A 12,902-nucleotide genomic window follows, 5' to 3' on the forward strand; every position below is an offset into this window, starting at 1 on the left:
TATGTCACTTCTCAATCTTGACAATGAAAAAAAAAAAGTCTGGCTACCGTCATTCGTAGAAACCAGTTTCACTAGACACAATGGTAGCACACAATTTTGGAATACTCTTGCCTTCCAGATTGGGATTCCTCACCTGAATCGCAACCACCACTGATATCAATTAATTGTTAATTGCCATCTGAGTAACAGAAGAGTTTATACACTTGCTGCATTGGAAGATTTTTCCCCTTATTTTTGTACAGATCACAACCCTTTGCATTAGCCTTTCTTCTCATGTGCAGTAAGAAGAGTTTCGTTTTTGAGTAAATGACAGCTCATTGCAAGGGAGTAGCCAGAAAAATAAAATGCCCTCCACTTTGAACCACATGACAGTAATCCGTACTAGTTTTATGCAGGCCTCTGAGAATTGTCCTGTCCTCTCCCACTGATGCGTTAATAGCACAATTTTAAAAGAATAGTTGCATTTTTACCTGTCTTTCCTTTTCTTCGCAATCAGCTTACAATTACGCCATCCTTTGTTCTATTGTTTTTCTTTCCTGTTATTCTTCATTAATATTTTCCTTCTCTATTTCTGTCTTTTATCATTCCTTCTATCTTTTTACCTTTCTTTCCTTCTTTACATATTTTTTTCTATTCTACTTTATAGTATTTATCGTTCCTTTTTTCTCTTTTAAGTCCTCTTTTTATCTTGCTTTCCTTCTATCCATTATTCTTTCCTTCCATCTAGCCGCCTTGCTACCTTTTGCCCTTCTTTATTTCATTTCCTTTGTTTCTCCTCTCTTTACTTCTTTCAGCTTTTTCCTCATTCATTCTTTTTATTCCTTAATTACCATCTTCCTGCCGTTCCTAACCCCTTCATTTCATGCCTTTCCTTCTGTAATTCTTTCTTTCTCTTTCCTATCCTTTTATTGCCTTCTTTTGTGTTCTGTCTCTCATTCCTGTTTCAGATTTCTTCTTGAATATTTCATTTTATTTTCCTGCTTTCCTTCTTTCTCTACCTCGTTCTATTTTTCTTTTATAACGTTGTTACTTCCTTTCCTTCCTGCCACCCTTCTTCCTCCTACTTTCTTCCCCTCTATTTTTATTTTCCTTTCTTCTCCTTTCTTTTTCTCGTCCCTCCTTTTCACCTTCCTTTCCTTCCTTTCTTCGTTTGTGGCGTCTTTCAGCTGTGTGTACTTTTTCTGACAATTTTTCCTTCTTTCCACTCTTATTTTTTCTTTCTCTTTTATTTTCTATCACTCCACTAGCCTCTTACATATTTTTGTCATTGCCATCATTTATTTTTAGGTCTCGTCTATTATATTCCGCAAGGAATAAATAGACAAGAGTATTGTGGGCAAACCAAGCTCTGAAACCATGCGGATTTTGGACAGTTCGTGTGGAGCACTCGAGCGGAAAGCGCGTCCACATGAAAGCCATCAGCCTCCCTCCCACAGGCATCTGAAGCTTGTGTGAAACGCGCGTGCACAAAGCCATCAGCCTCGCACCGCAACGGAATGCTGCCTCCCAAGCTGCTCCCCTGCCATCAGACTTCATTGCAATGCGCTCCCGCCCCGCCCCCCACAGCAATGCCAAGAACTTGTTTCTTGTTACTTTCTACTTATTTATTTTACACAGCATCTCTCCCAGGTTCTTCCTTGAGTTACTATTTTTTCACATCTCCTGGGAAATAGCCGATTAGTTTCTCGCAACTTCTCTGTGCAGCGCTGCAGAGTGCTGGTGACACAGCGTGCTGCTAATTTCGGTGTGGAGATCCTTCGACGTGCATTTTCGAAATATTGTTATATTGTTTTAAAGAGGAGAAATTTTGCATCAGCGTGCACTTTCACATTGAAATGTATTTTGGGTTGGGCAGAGAAGCTGTATTGTAATGTGGCCGCCATATTAACATGCTCCTCTGCTTCTTTGCCGGGTGTGAGACACTTTCAGTTTCAGAGCGGAACCTTGTGTGTGCTTCTTACTGTCCTGACTCCTGTTAGGGATTGGTTTACGTGGTTGACCAACGTCAAGATTGACGAAACCAGAGCACAGCAGGCACATTGAGAATCGCCGCAGGCTGACTGTGTCTATCTCTTCATCTCACACCCCGTCTCCTGACCCCCTACGCGGTTCGCCTCTCCTTTCTTCTGATCCCCTCCCACACTGACAATGCTCTTCACATACTATGCTTCCTAACTAACAGCCCAGGTCTTTCACACGCGGGGGGCCTGTCACCTTATCCTTCACAAGCTGAACCTGTTGCTTCGTGCACTGACCTGTCTCTTGCTCCGCTATCTCATGCAGCGAGCCTGTCTCTTCGCACACACACACACACACACACACACACACACACAGACCTACCTGCATTCTGCTTTTCCTTTCTGCACCCTCTACCCTGGACCTACCTTAGATCTACGGGGTGGTCTGCTACTGACAGAGCCTGCGCACTACCCCAGCACCCCAGCCCTGCACCTTGCAATTAATCATGTCCCATCCATGCGCTCTGTCCCATCGCTCACCAGCTCCAGTCCTGCAATATGACATATGCTGTTCATTAAGCCCAGTCCAGCATTACTCTGTCATAGTACCTAATTTTTCCAATCATTCACCGTTGCAGCCCTGCCTAGTACCACCACAGTCTCCTTCCAAGGACCTGCACTACCCTAGTCTTTACTGCCCAGCATCCCTTCCTGCACGCCCTCTGCCTCGGGATCTGCCCCACTTCCCCACACTGCCCTCAGTGTCTTGCCCCCGCCCTAGTCCTGGACTCTGTCGCTAGCCCTAGTCTTTGCCCTCGCCCTGCTCTGTGCTCCTACTCATTGACACTGTCCCATCATTCACCGTTCCCCAGTCTTTCAGTCTGCTCACAGTGTTGCCCCAACATGGCACTTTGACATCAGCCTTACTCTGCCCCCAAGCCACCTCTCTCTCTTATCCTCTTTACTGTGGGTTCATTGGGAAGTGAAAATAATAAAGTCACCCCACTGCCTGTGGGTTGCTGCTCGCACATCACCTCTCCCTTTACCCCCTTCATTCACCCATGGCCAGCCCTTCACGCTTCCCCAAACATGTCCCTCCCTGCATCTCTGAAGCTTCCCCAGCGTGCGCTCGGCCTCAGGCATTCAAGCTTGAAGGTTCCCAAGCGCGCGCTCAGCCTCACTTCTCCTCCCCCCTAATTCACCCCTGCTGTTGCTGCCCATGGCCGTATTCCACTTTAGCTCTAGCTCATTATGCCGAGAGCTTCACTTCAAAGGGGTCTCAGGATGGCTTCTTGAAGGACCGCCTACTCCAAGACTCTCACGCAGGACCCTCAGGCTGACTTCTTAGGACTGACTTTTCCAAATCTCTGTCCCTCAACCTTTCTTTATTTCTTCTTTCTCTCACCCCTTTCTTTCTTTTCTCGACTGCTTCTTTTCTATGTTTACTTCTCTCACCCCTATCGTTTTCTCTCGCTATCACACACTTTGTTTCTTTCTCTCTCCACACTATTCTTTCCTACTTCCCCCTGTATTCTCCCTCTCATCCTCCTTCTTTCTCTTTCATCTCCCCTCCCCTTCTATCCTTCCTGCCTCTCTTTAGCTCTCTCTTCATATTGTCGCGTCTTCTCCGGTCTCTCGCGTTTTCTCTTGTTTGTTCTCTTTCTCGCCCTCTCTACTGTCGTTATCTCCCCCGCTACTTCTCAAGTGACTGAAAGGGTGTGTTCTGAAACAGACGATTCAATAGAAGTTGGAATTTACTTGAAAAACCCACTATGAGCTACAATATAAAGCATTTAAACCTGCGAGGATTGTACCTCGGAAAGACTGGGATAATTGCAGGCAAAAAACATAAGCGCACACAAATGCGCGTACATACTTACACACACACTAAATAAATGCTCACATATACACAGATATGCTCGCATATACACGCATGTCTACACTTATCCACACACACATACGTACACATGCATAAATACCTTCAGAGGTTCAGTTGTTTGATTATGCGGTAGTCACTGAAGCAATATTCTTGTGGTGTTTAGTAAATATGCATACTATCTGCCCGTGACCTTTCTCTGGGCACAGATAGCTGGACCAAGGAATGTAATGTTTATGAAATGCGTGAATGGCCCCTCCACTGTTTTCCTCGTTAGAGTCAACAAAAAACAATATAGGGTTATACCTAATGTTTATGAAAACACAAGTCCTGTAGCAGGACCCATGGGAGTCGGGAGAGATACAGGCACAGCCTACGCTTTCAAAGTCATTGTCTTATCAGACTGTTCGACCTTCACCGTCATTGGTCGCATTAGGACACAGGTAACTGGAAACAGATAGGGAAAGGCTGGGGATTTCTAGCACATAGAGGCAGTAGAGGCCTGTGTAGCCAGAACCACCACAGCACCACTCAACACCACCACAGCATCACTCAGCACCACCCCAGCATCACTCAGCACCACCCCAGCATCACTCAGCACCACCACAGCATCACTCAGCACCACCACAGCATCACTCAGCACCACCACAGCATCACATAGCACCACCACAGCACCACTCAGTACCACCACAGCATCACTCAGCACCACCACAGCACCACTCAGCACCACCACAGCACCACTCAGCACCACCCCAGCATCACTCAGCACCACCCCAGCATCACTCAGCACCACCGCAGTATCACTCAGCACCACCACAGCATCATTCTGCACCACCACAGCATCACTCAGCACCACCACAGCACCACTCAGCACCACCACAGCATCACTCAGCACCACAACAGCATCACTGAGCACCACCACGGCACCACTCAGCACCACTCAGCGCCACCACAGCACCACCACAGCACCACTCAGCACCACCACAGCATCACTCAGCGCCACCCCAGCAGCACTCAGCACCACCACCGCACCACTCAGCATCACCACATCATCACTCAGCGCTACTCCAGCATCCCTCAGCACCACCACATTATCACTCGGCACCACCACAGCATCACTCGGCACCACCACAGCACCACTCAGCACCAACACAGCATCACTCAGCGCCACCCCAGCATCACTCAGCACCACCACAGCACCACTCAGCACCAACACAGCATCACTCAGCGCCACCCCAGCAGCACTCAGCCCCACCACAGCACCACTCAGTGCTACCCCAGCATCACTCAGCACCACCACATTATCACTCAGCACCACCACATTATCACTCAGCACCACCACAGCATCACTCAGCACCACCACAGCATCACTCAGCACCACCACAGCATCACTCAGCACCACCACAGCATCACTCAGCGCCACCCCAGCAGCACTCAGCACCACCACAGCACCACTCAGCATCACCACATCATCACTCAGCGATACCCCAGCATCACTCAGCACCACCACATTATCACTCGGCACCACCACAGCATCACTCGGCACCACCACAGCATCACTCAGCACCACCACAGCATCACTCAGCACCACCACAGCATCACTCAGCGCCACCCCAGCATCACTCGGCACCACCACAGCACCACTCAGCACCACCACAGCATCACTCAGCACCACCACAGCATCACTCAGCGCCACCCAGCAGCACTCAGCACCACCACAGCACCACTCAGTGCTACCCCAGCACCACCACATTATCACTCAGCACCACCACATTATCACTCAGCACCACCACATTATCACTCAGCACCACCACAGCATCACTCAGCACCACCACAGCATCACTCAGCACCACCACAGCATCAATCAGCACCACCACAGCACCACTCAGCACCACCACAGCATCACTCAGCGCCACCCCAGCATCACTCAGCACCACCACAGCACCACTCAGCACCACCACAGCACCACTCAGCACCACCCCAGCACCACTCAGCGCCACCCCAGCACCACTCAGCACCACCACAGCACCCCTCAGCATCACCACATCATCACTCAGCGCTACCCCAGCATCACTCAGCGCCACCACATTATCACTCAGCACCACCACATTATCACTTAGCACCACCACATTATCACTCAGCACCACCACAGCACCACTCAGCACCACCACATTATCACTCAGCACCACCACAGCATCACTCAGCACCACCACAGCATCACTCAGCACTACCACAGCATCACTCAGCACTACCACAGCATCACTCAGCACCACCACAGCATCACTCAGCACCACCACAGCATCACTCTGGAACACTACAGCATCACTCTGGAACACCACAGCATAACTATGCGCTACCACAGCATTATGCGCCACCACAGCATCACTCAGGGACTCCACAGCATCACTCAGAGCCTCCACAGCATCACTCACGACCGCCACAACATCACTCACAGCCTCCACAGCATCACTCACGGCCTCCACCGCATCACTCAATGCCTCCACATCATCACTCACGGCCTCCACAGCATCACTCAGGGGCACCACAACATCACTATGCGCTACCACAGAATCACTGAACGCCACAGCATCAATCGTCGCCACCACAACATCACTCCGCGCCATCACAGCATCAATCTGTGCAACCATTCAACAACAACTGGTTCAAATATGTTCTCTCAATGTTTCAAGCTTTATTACAAATGTCACAAAAAGATGTTAATATTTCACTTCTGTTCTTGGATTTTTGTCACAATAAAATACACTGAACATAATCTTCACTAAAGTTATTTACAAAAGTTTAAGCTATTGCCATTATAAATTACAATCACTTTTATTTAAGTATTAATTATTTTAAAAAATTAAAAGCCATTGTTATTTGTAATATCAATACATCTAAGTCACGTAAATACAGAACATGTTGCATTTAAAATGCTATAGGTGTCACATTTGAGAAGGTTATAACTATTGGCATTGTAAATGACAAAGCTATTAATTTAGCTATTTTCAAAACAAACACATAAATAAAAAAATTGTGATTTACAAGACCAATAGCTCAAACTTTCCTAATGCGAGACCTATTGCATTGCAAATGCTTGTTCTTTCTTTTCCCCTTTGGCATCACTTTGACCAACCCCCACAGCTTTGCTTTGTATCTTCTTTCCTTTAATATATGTGGTAAATAAATAATTAAATACCTGTTCTATTTTTCGGAATAATTAATTAACAGATAGCTCAATAAATAAGAGTCAGGATTCGAGGTATCTTGAGTTTTGCAGGTTTTAATACAGCATAAAGGACAGCAACAGGACAACCTGCACGGGAATAGGAAGGCAGCTGCCGGGGGCAGGATCTGGGAGCATAAGGACAACTTTTAATAACAGTGCACAATATTTATAGTTAAACAATTGCATTTGAGTTTATACAGTAGGCGTAGCAGTGGGCGGAGTTCGTAGCAGTCGCGAAAGATAAGGCTGAAGTGGGTGTAACAAGAGGCGTGTACATAGACATGTGATGTAAACGTAACAGAATATGTCATAAAAGGGGCGGAAACATGGAGGGGGCTACCTAAGGAGCCGGGACCTCTGACCTAGTGGTGCGCGCAAGCTGGCAATGACGTGTTACTAGGAGGAACTGGGGCTATGACTTCTGTGCTAGAAGGGGAGACTACAGTCTGGAGAGTCACAGCGACATGTACCTAAACACTATCTAGTATCTGATGTTTAGAGAACATGTTGATAGAATCCAAAAGTTATCAGGGTAAAGGCTAACAGACTCTAAGACTGGTGCATACATAATTTTACATGTAGTGCGTGTTGAGGAATATTAAATGACCATTAATACAGTATTTCTCCTACATGGAGACGTAAAGGCTAGACCATGACGGAAACTATTGATGCGATTCAGTAGCTTAGGAATGCAGAGAAGGAGAGCTGGACTGATAACTGGAATCATAACATACTCTTGGCAGACTGGCAGGCAGAGCCAGGCCGAGCCGGGCACTGTGAGGCAGGAAGTAAGTGAAGGGTCAGGGATACAGGTGGGGGCTGTATCGCTTCTCAGCGAGGGTTCAGGAGACAGGAGCTGAATCTGGTGTCCGGGCCCTTTTGAGGCCTAGAAACGGGGACCTTTACTGAATTAACGTGTACACTGTGAAACGTGGCAACATAGCTTTACATAGGCTTAATACTCGTAGCTTTCACGAGAACTGGAAACTGGCATACTAGAGTTGGACACAACTGTAATTGCGTCTTTAATCGATCATAAGGGAATACATATGCATATTAGTCATGCACATATAGCATAAGATGGGGAACACGTAGGGACACAGAACATGGCAAAATTTACTTTTCCACATTCCCTCCTTGTCACTACGTTTCCATCAGGAAACATCAATATTCATGATACCATCTATCATTTCATACAGTACCATTTGCTCGTCTCGAATTGACTTGGAACGGGACTTAGGACTAGGACTTGGAATACAGGATGTAGCACAAATGCCGCAAATCGCAGGGCCACATTGTATACAGAGGCAGCAACTGAAAATGATCATTACTGCTATACCTAGGAATGACAATACCTTCCATCCCCAGGCAGAAATTATACTCCAGAGCCAACCGGACCATGTCCAGGTGCCTGGATTTTGGTGTAACTGATGGGCAATCTTATGTAGTCTGGTTATAGCTGAATAAACAGACGGCGCGTTATTAGGAATGAAAATGCAGCAACTAGATCCGATGACTCTACATGCTCCTCCTCTATCGGCCAGTATGACGTCAAGAACGAGACGATTTTGGAGCACGACAAATCTCATAGCAGATTGTTCTTCGGTTAAGTTACCTAGAGCGGAGGCAGTCTCATTCACAACTGCTTCAAGGGTTCTGGTTAACCTACGTATTAGTTTACTATTCTGGATAGGGCCTATAAAGAAGAAGAAACCTTTATTGAAGTCTGTATACTGTTCTAGAGCAGTTTCAGTTTGATCGACAATTGGGGACTCAATCTCTCGTCTATGTCTAACGTGTACTAGATGTGTGTTTCTATGATAATCGGATGGGGCTAGGAAAACTGGTGGCAGTAGGAAGGCAATGTAACATGTTCCATCCCAATCGAGGGGCAGACGAACATATGCGGTCTGACCACAAATAAAATAAGAATGACGTGAAGCTTTAAAAATAGATTTCCCACTGTCACTATACTCGACAATAGTAGTACAATCACTATGTCCTACATGTGTGGAACCATTCTTTCGGACACATAATTCGCCTTTGACTGGTAGTACTGAAATAGCAGGTAAATCTGGAGTAGTATCAGACTGAACATTCAGGACCATAAAATTCGAAGAATAATTACCTCAATTATAAACTTCATTTTCTAGATCTAACCCTGTTCTATGGGTGAGACCTTGCTTGTCTGGAAAACATGTACTATTCAGAAGGGACATATCAGTTGAGGATGACGTTAACGTGGACCATGCTCCACACGAACCATTATGTGAAAACGGATAAGGAAACAGTGGTAGAACTCCCTTCGGTGTCTGGAAAGGGGGGAGTCGACCACACACCCAACAATTAGTGGCATTGCTGGTCTGGTGTGAATAGTGTAACATTCTTATAAATGTATTATTTCTCATAGCAAGACGATAGGATAGCTCGTGAGGAGGCAGATCACTAAATGTGTGCTCTACTGTAGTATTAGGAAACTTATTTACAGGAGAAATTGGAAAACATAAATGCAATGCATAACTTGTGCAGGTAACCATCAAACTCAAAAATAGAAGAAAACATAGAATAACGATACATCTGATAGAGTTTTGACTAACTCTCTCACTATGGGGGTCTATCTCATACATGTCAGAAACCTGTCTAACCGTTTCACCCGAGGGGGACTTAGACAATTAAACTGGCTGACTTATTTTACTAGACCGGAGCTTCTTTTTATACTCCTGCTGCGGAGTTTCCTCTAACAGGGGAGGCTTGGAATCAAAGTTTGTAGCAGGACAGTCCTTGAGAATAGGGCAGTTTTTAGAATTCTGGCAGTCCTTGAAAATGGAACAGTCCAATGTTTTTATTCGATATCCATGGAATTTCTTGACGTGGGACAGGTGCACCCAGCCTTTGCGGCCTTCCAATTTCACGGCCGTACGGGTGGTCAGAAGGACTAACTTCGGCTCCTTCCAGCGAGGCTCCAGCAGACTTGAACGATCGAAATTCCTGATTAAGACCAGGTCTCCGGGAAGGACCTCGTGCGGTTTGACTTCAGTATTGTCTGGGAATGCAGCGGCAACCTGTGAACGACAAGAGTGTAGGGCAGACATCAAGGAAGCTAGGTAATCTGTCAGCATATTACTGGAAACATCTGTAATACTTCGGGGTCTAGGTGTACCCCACATGTTTGGAGGGCGGCCGAATACGACCTCATAAGGGGACAGACCTGATCTGGAATGTGCGACCATGCGCATATAGAATAGGGCGACTGGCAGAGCTACTAGCCAGTCTACACCTTTCTCTTTACAAACTTTGGCGATGCGGATTTTTAGAGTCTGATTATGTCTCTCTACGAGACCGGCTGCTTCTGGATGGCGTACACAATGGAACTTCCACTGGTACCCTAACAGAAGGGACACATGCTTCATGAGTTCAGACGAGAATGGCTGGCCGTTGTCTGAATACACGACCCTAGGGAGTCCATAACGAGGGAAAAATTCACGAACCAGCTGCTTGGCAGTGGTCGCGGCTGTGTAATCTGGAACTGGATATGCCTCTGTCCACCTGGACAAAGCGCATACAACTACAAGGACATACTTGAAACCTCGACATCGCTCCATCTGAATATAATCCATCTGGAGGACTTCAAAAGGGTGGTCAGGGGGCTGGAATCCACCTTGTTCCACCGGGACACTTTTACCTGGATTAAACTGACAACATATCATACAGGTACGGACTTTCTGCTTGGCTGCAGCTCGTAAATGCTTGTTGAACCAAAGGTTCTGGATACTGTCTAACATAGCTTTTTCTCCTAAATGTACAGGACTATGTGCGGTATTAATAATGACTTGAACCATTGAGTCGGGGAGAAACCATGTGGCTTTTCCCTTCGTCAACCATCCCTGATCTGTCTGGACCCCTCCTTGTTCGGACCATTTCTTGATTTCTTCAGGGTAGCATGTAACTGTATGTCTATGACATCTTGTGTAGGATCCTTAACTGTCATACATGTAGTCGGATCTGGAGTGGATATCTGTGTTTTGTTAACTGAAATGTCTGGAGTCTGAGCTGTGAGCTTGGCTGTTTGATCTGCTAGATCATTACCTTGGGAAATAATGTCAGTGACTTTCGTATGTGCCTTGCACTTCATGATAGCGATAGCCGTCGGTAAATGTATTGCTTCTAACAGAGCTTGAATGAGGAGACCATGCTGAATCTTGGTTCCATGTGAAGTCATAAAACCTCTTTCTTGCCAGAGCACTCCAAAGTCGTGTACGACTCCGAATGCATATCGTGAATCTGTGTATATGTTAACTTTCAGGTTCTTGGCACGTATGCAGGCTTGTGTCAGAGCGACTAGCTCTGCTGCTTGAGCGGACAGGGTGTCAATACGGTGTGTCTCTATAACTTCGGTGTCAGTAGTCACTGCATACGCGGCTACTAGTTCTCCTGTACTTGTTCTCATACATGAACCATCCACATAAAGTGTCAGGTCGGGATCTGGTAGTGGAATATCTATCAGGTCTTGTCTTGGCTTTGTCATGGTGTTAACTACTTCCACACAGTCATGTGTGGCAGGATTTGAAGTAACTGACGGTAACAGTGTAGCAGGATTTAGAACGTTGCAGCGTCTGATTTCTATGTGTGGCTGGAACAGTGTCAATTCATAACCTGTTAAACGTGCAATTGTCAAGTGCTGAGTCTGTGTTCGGTTTAAAAGAACTTCCACGGAGTGTGGAACTTGTACTGTCAGGGAATGTCCTAACACTATGGAATCACTTTGTCTGATAGCTAGTGCTGTGGCTGCAACTGACTTGAGGCACGCAGGCAGAGCCTGGGCTACTGGATCTAGTGTGCTCGAAAAATAAGCACAAGGCTTGTATTGTCCTGCTTGATCTTGTGTGAGAACAGATAATGCTGTACCTTCACGTTCTGTGACAAAAAGTGTAAAAGGCTTACTGTAGTTCGGTGTTGCTAGAACAGGAGCTTGGCATAAGGCTTTCTTTAATTCATTAAAACTAAGTGTATGTTCAGATGTCCAAGGGAGAACAGTCGATACGGCTGCCTCCTGTGTCGTTAACTGTATCAGTGGCTTGGCTAGGAATGCATACTGAGGAATCCATTGTCTGCAATAAGAAGTGAGGCCGATAAAAGCTCGTACCTCCTTCTGGGTCTTGGGCTGAGGAAGACTCGCTATTAACTGGATACGGTCAGGTGTCAACTGCCTACCCCACTTGGACAGTAAGTGGCCTAAATAGATCACTTGCTGGACACAGAATTGAAGCTTCGAAGGGGACACCTTGTGCCCCACCTCGGCTAGGAAATACAGAACTGTAAGTGACGCACGCTCGCAGTCACGTTCAGAACGGGCTGTGATCAGTAGATCATCGACATACTGGAGCAGGGCAGTGTCAGTTGGCATGTGAATATTGTCTAGTTGTCTCTTAAGTGCTTGACTGTAAATACTAGGACTCTCTGTGAAACCTTGAGGAGCTCGTGTGAATTTATAGCTCCTTCCATTTAAACAGAATCCGAAAAGGAACTGGCTGTCTGGATGAATGGGGACACTGAAAAATGCGTTTTTGAGGTCTATGACAGTGAAAAATGTGGCTTCAGAATCAATGGCTGTCAATAGGGATGAGATATCTGGAACAACTGGGTACTGGGGAATGATACATTTATTAAGTTCTCGAAGGTCAATCACTAATCGATATACTGGAGGTGCATTTGGATCAGTACGTTTCATGACTGGAATGATAGGAGAATTACATACATTGGAGTCAGTTTCTACAACCACTCCTTGAGCAATGAGCTCGTCAATAATTTTGGATAAGGCTGCTACAGCCTCAGGTGGCAATCT

Source organism: Lissotriton helveticus, chromosome 2_1, assembly GCF_964261635.1.
Source record: "Lissotriton helveticus chromosome 2_1, aLisHel1.1, whole genome shotgun sequence".
NCBI lineage: Eukaryota > Metazoa > Chordata > Amphibia > Caudata > Salamandridae > Lissotriton > Lissotriton helveticus.